The sequence below is a fragment of the Balaenoptera musculus genome, chromosome 3, assembly GCF_009873245.2.
Source record: "Balaenoptera musculus isolate JJ_BM4_2016_0621 chromosome 3, mBalMus1.pri.v3, whole genome shotgun sequence".
NCBI lineage: Eukaryota > Metazoa > Chordata > Mammalia > Artiodactyla > Balaenopteridae > Balaenoptera > Balaenoptera musculus.
The window spans coordinates 23,764,260-23,777,085 of NC_045787.1; positions in this window are offsets into that span (position 1 = coordinate 23,764,260).

The window sequence follows — 12,826 nt, forward strand, 5'->3', positions numbered from 1 at the left end:
AATAGTTAATCAAGTCCTGGAAGCACAGAGAGTCCCATACAGGATAAACCCAAGGAGAAACACGCCAAGACACATATTAATCAAACTGTCAAAAATTAAATATAAGGAAAACATATTAAAGGCAGCAAGGGATAAACAACAAATAACACACAAGGGAATCCCCATAAGGTTAACATCTGGTCTTTCAGCAGAAACTCTGCAAGCCAGAAGGGAGTGGCAGGATATACTTAAAGTGATGAAGGAGAAAAACCTACAACCAAGACTACTCTACCCAGCAAGGATCTCATTCAGATTCGATGGAGAAATTAAAACCTTTACAGACAAGCAAAAGCTGAGAGAGTTCAGCACCACCAAACCAGCTTTACAACAAATGCTAAAGGAACTTCTCTAGGCAAGAAACACAAGAGAAGGAAAACACCTACAATAACAAACCCAAAACATTTAAGAAAATGGGAATAGGAACATACATATTGATAATTACCTTGAATGTAAATGGATTAAATGCTCCCACCAAAAGACACAGACTGGCTGAATGGATACAAAAACAAGACCCATATATATGCTGTCTACAAGAGACCCACTTCAGACCTAGAGACACATACAGACTGAAAGTGAGGGGATGGAAAAAGATATTCCATGCAAATGGAAAGCAAAAGAAAGCTGGAGTAGCAATTCTCATATCAGACAAAATAGACTTTAAAATAAAGACTAACAAGAGACAAAGAAGGACACTATATAATGATCAAGGGATCGATCCAAGAGGAAGGTATAACAATTGTAAATATTTATGCACCCAACATAGGAGCACCTCAATACATAAGGCAAATACTAACAGCCATAAAAGGGGAAATCGACAGCAACACAATCATAGTAGGGGACTTTAACACCCCACTTTCACCAATGGACAGATCATCCAAAATGAAAATAAATAAGAAAACACAAGCTTTAAATGATACATTAAACAAGATGGACTTAATTGGTATTTATAGGACATTCCACCCAAAAACAACAGAATACACATTTTTCTCAAGTGCTCATGGAACATTCTCCAGGATAGATCATATCTTGGGTCACAAATCAAGCCTTGGTAAATTTAAGAAAATTGAAATCGTATCAAGTATCTTTTCCGACTACAACGCTATGAGACTAGATATCAATTACAGGAAAATATCTGTAAAAACTACAAACACATGGAGGCTACACAATACATTACTTAATAACAAAGTGATTACTGAAGAAATCAAAGGGGAAATCAAAAAATACCTAGAAACAAATGACGATGGAGATACGACGACCCAAAACCTATGGGACGCAGCAAAAGCAGTGCTAAGAGGGAAGTTTAAAGCAATACAAGCCTACCTCAAGAAACAGGAAACATCTCGAATAAACAACCTAACCTTGCACCTAAAGCAATTAGAGAAAGAAGAACAAAAAACCCCAAAGCCAGCAGAAGGAAAGAAATTATAAAGATCAGGTCAGAAATAAATGAAAAAGAAATGAAGGAAACAATAGCAAAAATCAATGAAACTAAAAGCTGGCTCTTTGAGAAGATAAACAAAATTGATAAACCATTAGCCAGACTCATCAAGAGAAAAAGGGAGAAGACTCAGATCAATAGAATTAGAAATGAAAAAGGAGAAGTAACCACTGACACTGCAGAAATACAAAGATCATGAGAGATTACTACAAGCAACTCTATGCCAATAAAATGGACAACCTGGAAGAAATGGACAGATTCTTAGAAATGCACAAACTGCCGAGACTGAACCAGGAAGAAATAGAAATATGAACAGACCAATCACAAGCACTGAAATTGAAACTGTGATTAAAAACCTTCCAACAAACAAAAGCCCAGGACCAGATGGCTTCACAGGTGAATTCTATCAAACATTTAGAGAAGAGCTAACACCTATCCTTCTCAAACTCTTCCAAAATATTGCAGAGGGAGGAACACTCCCAAACTCATTCTACGAGGCCACCATCACCCTGATACCAAAACCAGACAAAGATGTCACAAAGAAAGAAAACTACAGGCCAATATCACTGATGAACATAGATGCAAAAATCCTCAACAAATACTAGCAAACAGAATCCAACAGCACATTAAAAGGATCATACACCATGATCAAGTGGGGTTTATCCCAGGAATGCAAGGATTCTTCAATATATGCAAATCAATCAATGTGATACACCATATTAACAAATTGAAGGAGAAAAACCATATGATCATCTCAATAGATGCAGAGAAAGCTTTCGACAAAATTCAACACCCATTTATGATAAAAGCCCTGCAGAAAGTAGGCATAGAGGGAACTTTCCTCAACATAATAAAGGCCATATATGACAAACCCACAGCCAACACTGTCCTCAATGGTGAAAAACTGAAACCATTTCCACTAAGATCAGGAACAAGACAAGGTTGCCCACTCTCACCACTATTATTCAACATAGTTTTGGAAGTGTTAGCCACAGCAATCAGAGAAGACAAAGAAATAAAAGGAATCCAAATCGGAAAAGAAGAAGTAAAGCTGTCACTGTTTGCAGATGACATGATACTATACATAGAGAATCCTAAAGATGCTACCAGAAAACTCCTAGAGCTAATCAATGAATTTGGTAAAGTAGCAGGATACAAAATTAATGCACAGAAATCTCTTGCATTTCTATACACTAATGACGAAAAATCTGAAAGTGAAATTAAGAAAACACTCCCGTTTACCATTGCAACAAAAAGAATAAAATATCTAGGAATAAACCTACCTAAGGAGACAAAAGACCTGTATGCAGAAAATTATAAGACACTGATGAAAGAAATTAAAGATGATACAAATAGATGGAGAGATATACCATGTTCCTGGATTGGAAGAATCAACATTGTGAAAATGACTCTACTACCCAAAGCAATCTACAGGTTCAATGCAATCCCTATCAAACTACCACTGGCATTTTTCACAGAACTAGAACAAAAAATTTCACAATTTGTATGGAAACACAAAAGACCCCGAATAGCCAAAGCAATCTTGAGAACGAAAAATGGAGCTGGGGGAATCAGGCTCCCTGACTTCAGACTATATTACAAAGCTACAGTAATCAAGACCGTTTGGTACTGGCACAAAAACAGAAATATAGATCAATGGAACAGGATAGAAAGCCCAGAGATAAACCCACACACATATGGTCACCTTATCTTTGATAAAGGAGGCAAGCATATACAGTGGAGAAAAGACAGCCTCTTCAATAAGTGGTGCTGGGAAAATTGGACAGATATATGTAAAAGTATGAAATTAGAGCACTCCCTGACACCATGCACAAAAATAAACTCAAAATGGATTAAAGACCTAAGTGTAAGGGCAGACACTATAAAACTCTTAGAGGAAAACATAGGCAGAACACTCTATGACATACATCACAGCAAGATTCTTTTTGACCCAGCTCCCAGAGAAATGGAAATAAGAACAGAAATAAACAAATGGGACCTAATGAAACTTAAAAGCTTTTGCACAGCAAAGGAAACCATGAACAAGACCAAAAGACAACCCTCAGAATGGGAGAAAATATTTGCAAATGAAGCAACTGACAAAGGATTAATCTCCAAGATCTAGAAGCAGCTCATGCAGCTCAATAACAAAAAAACGAACAACCCAATCCAAAAATGGGCAGAAGACCTAAATAGACATTTCTCCAAAGAAGATATACAGATTGCCAACAGACACATGAAAGAATGCTCAACATCATTAATCATTAGAGAAATGCAAATCAAAACTACAATGAGATATCATCTCACACCGGTCAGAATGGCCATCATCAAAAAATCTAGAAACAATAAATGCTGGAGAGGGTGTGGAGGAAAGGGAACACTCTTGCACTGTTGGTGGGAATGTAAATTGATACAGCCACTATGGAGAACAGTATGGAGGTTCCTTAAAAAACTACAAATAGAACTACCATACGACCCAGCAATCCCACTACTGGGCATATACCCTGAGAAAACCATAGTTCAAAAAGAGTCATGTACCAAAATGTTCATTGCAGCTCTATTTACAATAGCCAGGACATGGAAGCAACCTAAATGTCCATCAACAGATGAATGGATAAAGAAGATGTGGCACATATATACAATGGAATATTACTCAGCCATAAAAAGAAATGAAATGGAGGTATTTGTAATGAGGTGGATGGAGTTAGAGTCTGTCATACAGAGTGAAGTAAGTCAGAAAGAGAAAAACAAATACAGTATGCTAACACATATATACGGAATCTAAGGAAAAAAAAAGGCCATGAAGAACCTAGTGGCAAGACGGGAATAAAGACACAGACCTACTAGAGAATGGACTTGAGGATATGGGGAGGGGGTGGGGTGAGATGTGACAGGGTAAGAGAGTGTCATGGACATATATACACTACCACATGTAAAATAGATAGCTAGTGGGAAGCAGCCACATAGCACAGGGAGATCAGCTCGGTGCTTTGTGACCACCTAGAGGGGTGGGATGGGGAGGGTGGGAGGGAGGGAGATGCAAGAGGGAAGAGATATGGGAACATATTGTATGTGTATAACTGATTCACTTTGTTATAAAGCAGAAGCTAACACACCATTGTAAGGCAATTATACTTCAATAAAGATGTTTAAAAAAAATTAATAAAGGATATTCATTGTCTACAAAAGATCACAACTATTTTACAAAATTACATTGTGAGGAAAAATTACTTGGGCTCTTATAGAGCCATAGCAATCTATTATCCACACTTGAGCTTGAAAATTCTCTTCTTCTCTAAGATCTCATTTACAAAACAGGTTTAAATATAGTGAAATGTTATTCTAATGGTCCCCTTAAATGTTTTGAAATCTAGGACCTTTTAATCCGCTCAAGAATTCCATGAAGAATTCAAAGTTGTTCAGGAGTAGTATTTGTACAATGATAAAATGTACAAGTTGAGCTGTGCACATGAGCATGTGAGAACACTTTAGAAGAAGAAACTTCATGAACCTGGTGAACCTTTTTATCAGATCAATTCTGTGAAGCCTTTTGCTATGTTGCAGCTAACAGGACTTTCACCACGCGTTATTAAGAATTTCTGAAGACTAATGGAACCAAATATAGGAAAAAGTACTGCTCTCTTCACAAGTGGCTGAGACATGGCCCCTTCTTGAGAAAAGCATATTTAATTCATACTAATAGATGAAAAGTAAGAGTAAAGCCATAGACTCTAGCTTGTAGGCTACTCAAAAAAATGAGGGGAAAGCATTTTCCCCCAAAGGAACTTTATGAGTCATGATTTCTTTCCAAACTTGTGTGAATAACTAAGTGCAAATGGTGGATTATTCTCCTGTGGACTGTGAATAATCACTCTGAGTGGCTTTCAGATTCCCAGGAAAACAGCCACTGGATCCTCAGCATACATCAAAACACAACCAAAGCTAAAGAAAAAAAAAAGGGGGGGGGTGCAGAACGTAAAAAAGTAGAAAAAAAGGAATGCATTGCTAAGAACAGAGTGAAAAAAATAAAGAACGACAATGCACACCAAATATTTCATTAAACTTTTCCCCCAGCATTTCTTCACATGAATTTTGTTGCTAACTAGTATATTTTATGGCATGGACCATATTTCTGAACATTATTCATGGCTGTAATATGAGACTTAGTAGAGAGTCTTTCTATAAAATTAGTAAGTATTGCAAAAATTCCAAAATTCCTAAAATATCTTATTTTACATGCTTGATCTCATCAAAAAAATCATACCAATTTAATATTAGGTATAACTAGAAAGGAAGAATTCTGGCAAAGGAAGCATTTTGTAAGAGTTTTGCTTTGTTTTGTTTTTATTGATACTTCCTGATATGCCCACTCTAGATACAAAAATTTTGTCTGCATTATAACCCTTGAATTAGCCAGCTACACTAAGTAAAACTAACAGTATTCTTTTATTTTGACTCTATTGAGACAAAGAACTAGTTAAGTATAACACTAAGTAAAATACTATATGTATAGTATGTATACATTCAATTTATTATATTGGTAAATTAACCTAATAACATACAGCTTTGGGAATCCACATAGAATTTGTTCTACATTTTCAGTGACCGATGGTAACGTTATTTTCAAAGGTTGTGTAATAGAAAAAGGTTTCTATAAGTGAAAAGGTCATGACATAGTAACTCACTTATGAAAGACACATTTTAAGATACTTTTTTTCCATTTATTAAAGCTGGTTTAGTCACAGTTAGAGTGAGACTGTGAACCCAACCATCTGAATTCAATGAAGTCATGTTAATAAAATCCATAGCTTATATAAAATCAACTGGAATCGCAGAAACTTTGGGGTCACATGAAGCAGCTTAAACAGTCCACCCTCTTTCCCAGCTTGGAGAATTTACGGTACCTTTCTGTCAATGTGTTCACACCCCAGCTGGACAGCTTGAGACATGAGCTGATGAATAAATAAGTGGCCTTTCTCTAGAGGAGGGCCAGACAGCTGGCAGGGTCACTGTGCCTTTGACATCACACTCAAGAAGACTGCTCTTCTGTTCAAATCCCATCCATGTACCTTTGAACCAACTAGTATATTAAGATCAACTATAGTGTATTTCATAACAGCCAGGAAAGATAATAATAAACAATAAACTAAATATAAAGTGTGCTTCTGTTAATAAATCAGAATTCCTACCTAATTCCTAAATCCTTAGATAGAAAAAAAAAGAGTGTAATCTGCTCTGGTCTGAGATTTTTTTTTTTAATTTAATTTTACTTATTTTTTTATACAGCTGGTTCTTATTAGTTATCTGTTTTATACACATTAGTGTATACATGTCAATCCCAATCTCCCAATTCATCACACACACACACACACCCCGCCACTTTCCCCCCTTGGTGTCCATGTCCATACATTTGTTCTCTACCTGGATGGATCTTACAGAGTGAAGTAAGTCAGAAAGAGAAAAACAAATATCGTATATTAACGCATATATGTGGAACCTAGAAAATGGTACAGATGAATAGGTTTGCAGGGCAGAAATAGAGACACGGTTTTGTTTTGTTTTTTTTAATGCTTTCAGCAATTGCTTAACTTTTCTGTGATTCTGTGTTCAAAGAAAGAATTATCAATATTTTTTTAAACAAAAGCATTCAATCAAAATTCCTGTTTTAAATGCAGAATTTATCTAACTGTATTGCTAAAGAGTGAAGCTTCCTCTAATTTGCTCAGAAAAGAAAGTGACTTTTGCTTTATGCATGTAACTGTGCAACTTCGTGACTCTCTGAGTCCATTCTTTGCTGATTATGTTTTTACCTTCATGCAAAAGTGAGAGGCAGGTTTTAAATTCCTTTTGTTTCAGGGGAATAATATAACCTCCAGGTAGGGACTTAGCTCAACTCAAATCTATACATGATCATAAATATGGTTATTAACTGTGTAACATTATGCATATAATTCTTGGTTGCTACAGCTTGGTATTTTACCATTTCTGTAGGATGGTGATCCTAGACTTTGGAGATTTTGAACCACTTAGAAAAATGAGGAGCCAGGGGGGTCACATAAAGTTGTACTTTTTCTGAGTTAGTATATTAAAAACAAAAATGAAAGTCATTTATTTATCACCAATAGGTCATAAAAGAAATAGCAAAAAATTAGAAATAGCAATTTCAGAATAATGACAATTTTTCAAATAATCAAGACAATTTTTAAGAAGCACTCTCTACATCAGCATCCTTGTTTCTCTAGCTTTTATGGGAACTTCATCATGGATTGGCACTTTTCCTGACAGTCAGGAATTTGGGAACCATGGTCTTGGTTTCTCATATAATCACGAATATTGAATACTTCATATATTACAGCCTTAAACATACACAGGCATTACCTGGCATCATTTATTAAATTTGATTTTTGTATACGAGCTGTTTTTACAGTCTATGTCATAACTGTAACTTTTGGAAAATTAAGCAAGCATTGTTTAATAATTTTTTTCTGTTGCTTAACATATGACTCTATCCTCTCATATTTTGGAATTGTGACTTTGCATAATATTATGTTTAAGAGAATTAATATAAATTTAACAAAATTACTCACAGTAACTGGTTTTAATGATTCATTAGGTAAGCAAATCCAAGGAAGAAATAATTCAAGATTGCAATTTATGGCAAGATCTAGAACTAAAATTATTGATTTAGTGAAACGCTTCATGAGGAAGACACATTGAGAAGACACATCCAAACCTTAACCTTTTTTATAGTCTATGGCCAACCATTTCTATTATTTTCTTACAGATACTTTCAGTGTTCTTTTGCAGATATAAGCAACATGTATGTTACATACTTTATATTTTGACCATTTTACCAAAACTAGAAATTACAGACTTTCTTGTATGCCTTGACTTGCCTTCAAGAAATATGTTGAAGATATTTTTATATATCAGTGCTACACAATAACTATTCTATCTCTTTTCTTTTTCTTTTTTTAACATCTGTATTGGAGTATAATTGCTTTACAATGGTGTGTTATCTATCTCTTTTCAACGTTTAATAGAGTATAACAAACTTAGGTATGACTTTACATATTTCACACAAATGAAGTCATAATTTGATGTTATTGTTTGACAACATATATATTGGACATGTGTTTAACAGTTAAATGTTCACAGGTTACTTCATTTATTTATCAGTCTAGGAGGGATGTTTCAAATATACTATGGTAGGAAGAGTTTACTTGTTGTTTAAGGTGAAAAAGTACTTCTCATTATACAGTTACTCAGTATTCCCAGTAAACCCCTATTAAGTGTACACTGGAAGCATTGACTCAGGAGCTCTGTTGAGCTTGCCAGTAATAATGAGTAAACACAGACATATTATATTAAAATAAATGGAAATAACTAAGACAAACTAATAAGTTTAACTGTTTTAAAATCCTACATATCATTTTATTTAGACTAATGATTTCACATTTACTCAGAACATACACCCTATTTATAAAGCCTTTCCACATTTATACCACTGTTTCACATTAACAGTCCAGAAGACATAGATAGTAGATTCCTAGCTGGAATGATTATAGCTTATTGTTTATGAGTTTAGGCTCTGCGTCTTGTGGTTGCCAAGGGGGAGGGGGTTTTGAATTATTTTCTGAAGTGGTCACATTTTTCAATTATTGGTGTGGGACTGATATATCTTGTTAGGCTAGAGAGCTCCTTTCAGAAATGACCTAAGTAGAAAAGATGAAGAGTGAGTGCAAAGGAAGCAAGCAGATGGGAATATTGGAAATTTATGTTGGAAGTATTTTATTATGTGCCATGTTGCTAGTAGCACTGAAAACTCAAATATATGCTCCCTATTAGAATTACTGTACAGAGCTTTTAAGATGTTTACTTTTGTTAACTTTTGATAGGTGTCTGTTTATTTCTACTAAAATCAGAGATTTTACTCACAGAATAGAGAATGAAGCATCTTATTCATAGTATTTTCCCTCAAATTGATTAAGTGATTGGTATTGGGTCTACTCTGAATAATATTTGAATCAATAGAACTCCATCATTTGAATTACTACACTGGGTTCACGTTTCAGTGGAGATGGAGTTAGCCTGCTATATGCTATTTCTCCCATTGATTACAACTAAAAACTCTAAATACATAAAGAAGCTACCTGAAGACTCTGAAAAACAAATAACAGCAGACAGATTGCGGTGGGAAGTCAAATATTGAAGAATGACAAGCACCACCATGCCTTTTCTGATCTTCTCTCCTTTACAGATCCTAGCTTTGACTTGAAAGTATTCGAATCCCAGAAATGTTTGCAGGCCCAGGCAGTAAAAACTCTGAAAGAAATAATCTCTTTCTATCCAGAAGTCTGGGGGAAAAGGCCTCTGTGAGACACTGAGTGCAGTGTAGGGAGGAATTCCTTGTTTTCCTCATTCCTTGTTTTCCTCTCTCCAAACACCGCCCAAGAATGACCAGTGTCAAAATCCCACTGATGCTGCATCAGGGATGGTGAAAGTGCATCTGTGCTGACACCTAAATTCTTTCTATCTGGCAAGAAAAGCTAGGAAATGGGATCCTGTGGTCTGAAGAGTATGGAGGGAAATCTCTGTTATTTTTTCTCCTACTTTTTCTTGCTGCTTCCCTCTGAGAGGGAAATCAGTTACAAATGAATGTCCACAATCATGTAAGAGGATAAAAATCCTGAGCTAAATCACTATTTCTGACCAAAGTCACCAGGCAAAGAGGCCTCTGTCAACGGGAGAGCCTGGAGAGGAAGGAGCAAGGAACTGAAAAGTGGGATACACTGAATCTGTACCTGAGCGGACCCCAGTCTCCAGCTTACCCCTGAGCTGCACGTGCACTGAACAGGTCACTAGTAATAAAGCAGAGGTTTTGAGCACCCAAATACAGTATAACACCACTCAAGTCTGCCCAAGAAGAGCAATATGCTTGTGCATAAAACAAACCTTACTAAGAAGATTTAAGTCATACAAAGTACGCCATCTGCTATTAACAGAATTAAACCAAAAGTCAGTTATTCAAAGACATCTAGAACACTCCAAATATTTGGAAATTAAACAACGTACCTCTAAATAATCTATGGATAAAAAAGTAATCCTCAAGGAATATAAGAAAGTATTTTTAACTAAAAGAACATAAAAATAAAATATATCAAAATTTGTGTGATTTAGGGTTAAAAGAGTGCTTAAATGTAAATGGATGCTAGTAAATTCCTACATTAGAAATGAAGAAAGTTCTCAAAGACATAACCTAAGATTTCACCTTTAGAAAACTAGTACAAAAAGAGTAACTCAATTCAAACTGAGCAGAAAGAAAAATATTAATGAAGGTAAGAGCAGAAATCAATCAAGGAAATTGAAAACAATACAAAAAATATTGAGAAAAATTAATGGAACCAAAAACTGCTTAAGTAGCAAGTCATGGTTTTTGACATCATGGAATAACAAAAACAAAAAAATTGTAATTATACAAGTAAATAAAATGATTGCAAGAGACACGGAATAGAAGTGGTGGTGGAGTTACTCCTTTAAGTAGGGTGTTGAGAAAGAGCTCTTATTGATTGTCACCACACTGGCCAAATCTCACCAGAGAGAGAGCTCATTAAAGAGAAAGAAGGTCGGTTGGATTGGGGATGAGGAGGAGAATGCAGCATATATAAAGTTCCTGAAGCAGGAGAGAGTGTAGTTTGTACAAGAATATCAGGATTAGAGGTTATTGAGCAATAGGAATCTTGGTACTAGCCATGGAAATCATGCATTTACGTTTTTATTAAAAAATACTTATTGGGTGCTACTAATTGTTTTAGGTGTTAGGATCAGAGCAGTAATAAAAAGTTTCAAAGTGATTGCCCTCATTGAGCTCTCAAGTTTATGGGGAACACAATAAACAAATAACAATAATATATAAATTGTCCGATGGTTACAAGTGTTATGCAGAAAGTGAAGTAGATTAAAGAGAGAGGGATTTGAGGGAGGAGTGAACATTGCCTTTTTAGGGTAAGTGGTAAAGGAAGGCCTTTTTGATGAGGTAAACTTTCAGCAGAGATCAGAGAGAAGAGGAGTTAGCCATAAAGATAACTGGCTGAAAAAGATTCAAGGCAGAGCAAACAGCAAGTGTAAATGTCTTGTGGTCTTCTCCAAAGAAGATATAAATGAAAGGATGCTCAACATCACTAATCATTAGAGAAATGCAAATCAAAACTATAATGAGGTATCACCTCACACCAGTCAGAATGGCCATCATCAAAAAATCTACAAACAATAAATGCTGGAGAGGGTGTGGAGAAAAAGGAACCCTCTTGCACTGTTGGTGGGAATGTAAACTGATACAGCCACTATGGAGAACAGTACGGAGGTTCCTTAAAAAACTAAAAATAGAACTACCATATGACCCAGCAATCCCACTACTGGGCATATACCCTGAGGAAACCATAATTCAAAAAGAGTCATGTAGCACTATGTTCATTGCAGCTCTATTTACAATAGCCAGGACATGGAAGCAACCTAACTGTCCATCGACAGATGAATGGATAAAGAAGATGTGGCACACATATACAATGGAATATTACTCAGCTATAAAAAGAAATGAAATTGAGTTATTTGTAGTGAGGTGGATAGACCTAGAGTCTGTCATACAGAATGAAGTAAGTCAGAAAGAGAAAAGCAAATACCATATGCCAACACATATATATGGAATCTAAAAAAAAAAAAAAAAAATGGTTCTGAAGATCCTAGGGGCAGGACAGGAAGAAAGATGCAGACGTAGAGAATGGACCTGAGCACATGGGGAGGGGGAAGCGTAAGCTGGTATGAAGTGAGAGAGTGGAACGGACATATATACACTACCAAACGTAAAATAGATAGTTAGTGGGAAAAAGCCGCAAGCACAGGGAGATCAGCTCGGTGCTTTGTGTCCACCTAGAGGGGTGGGATAGGGAGAGTGGGAGGGAGATGCAAGAGGGAAGGGGATATGGGGATATGTGTATACGTATAGCTGATTTACTTTGTTATACAGCAGAAACTAACACACCATTGTAAAGCAATTATACTCCAATAAAGATGTTAAAAAAAGTCTTATATATACACTAATATGTATAAAATGGATAACTAATAAGAACCTGCTGTATCAAAAAATAAAATAAAATCCAAAAATTCAAAAAAAAAATGTCTTGTGGTCAGAAGGTGGTTGGTGTATTTGGGGAGCAGTAAGGAGCTGAGTGTGGCTGTAGGAGGATGAACCAGAGGGAGTGGAGGAAAACAGCCAGATCACAAAGGGCCAACCAAGTGGGCCATGCTGACTATGGCTTTTACTCTAACTGGGCAGGATTTCCAGCGGAGAAG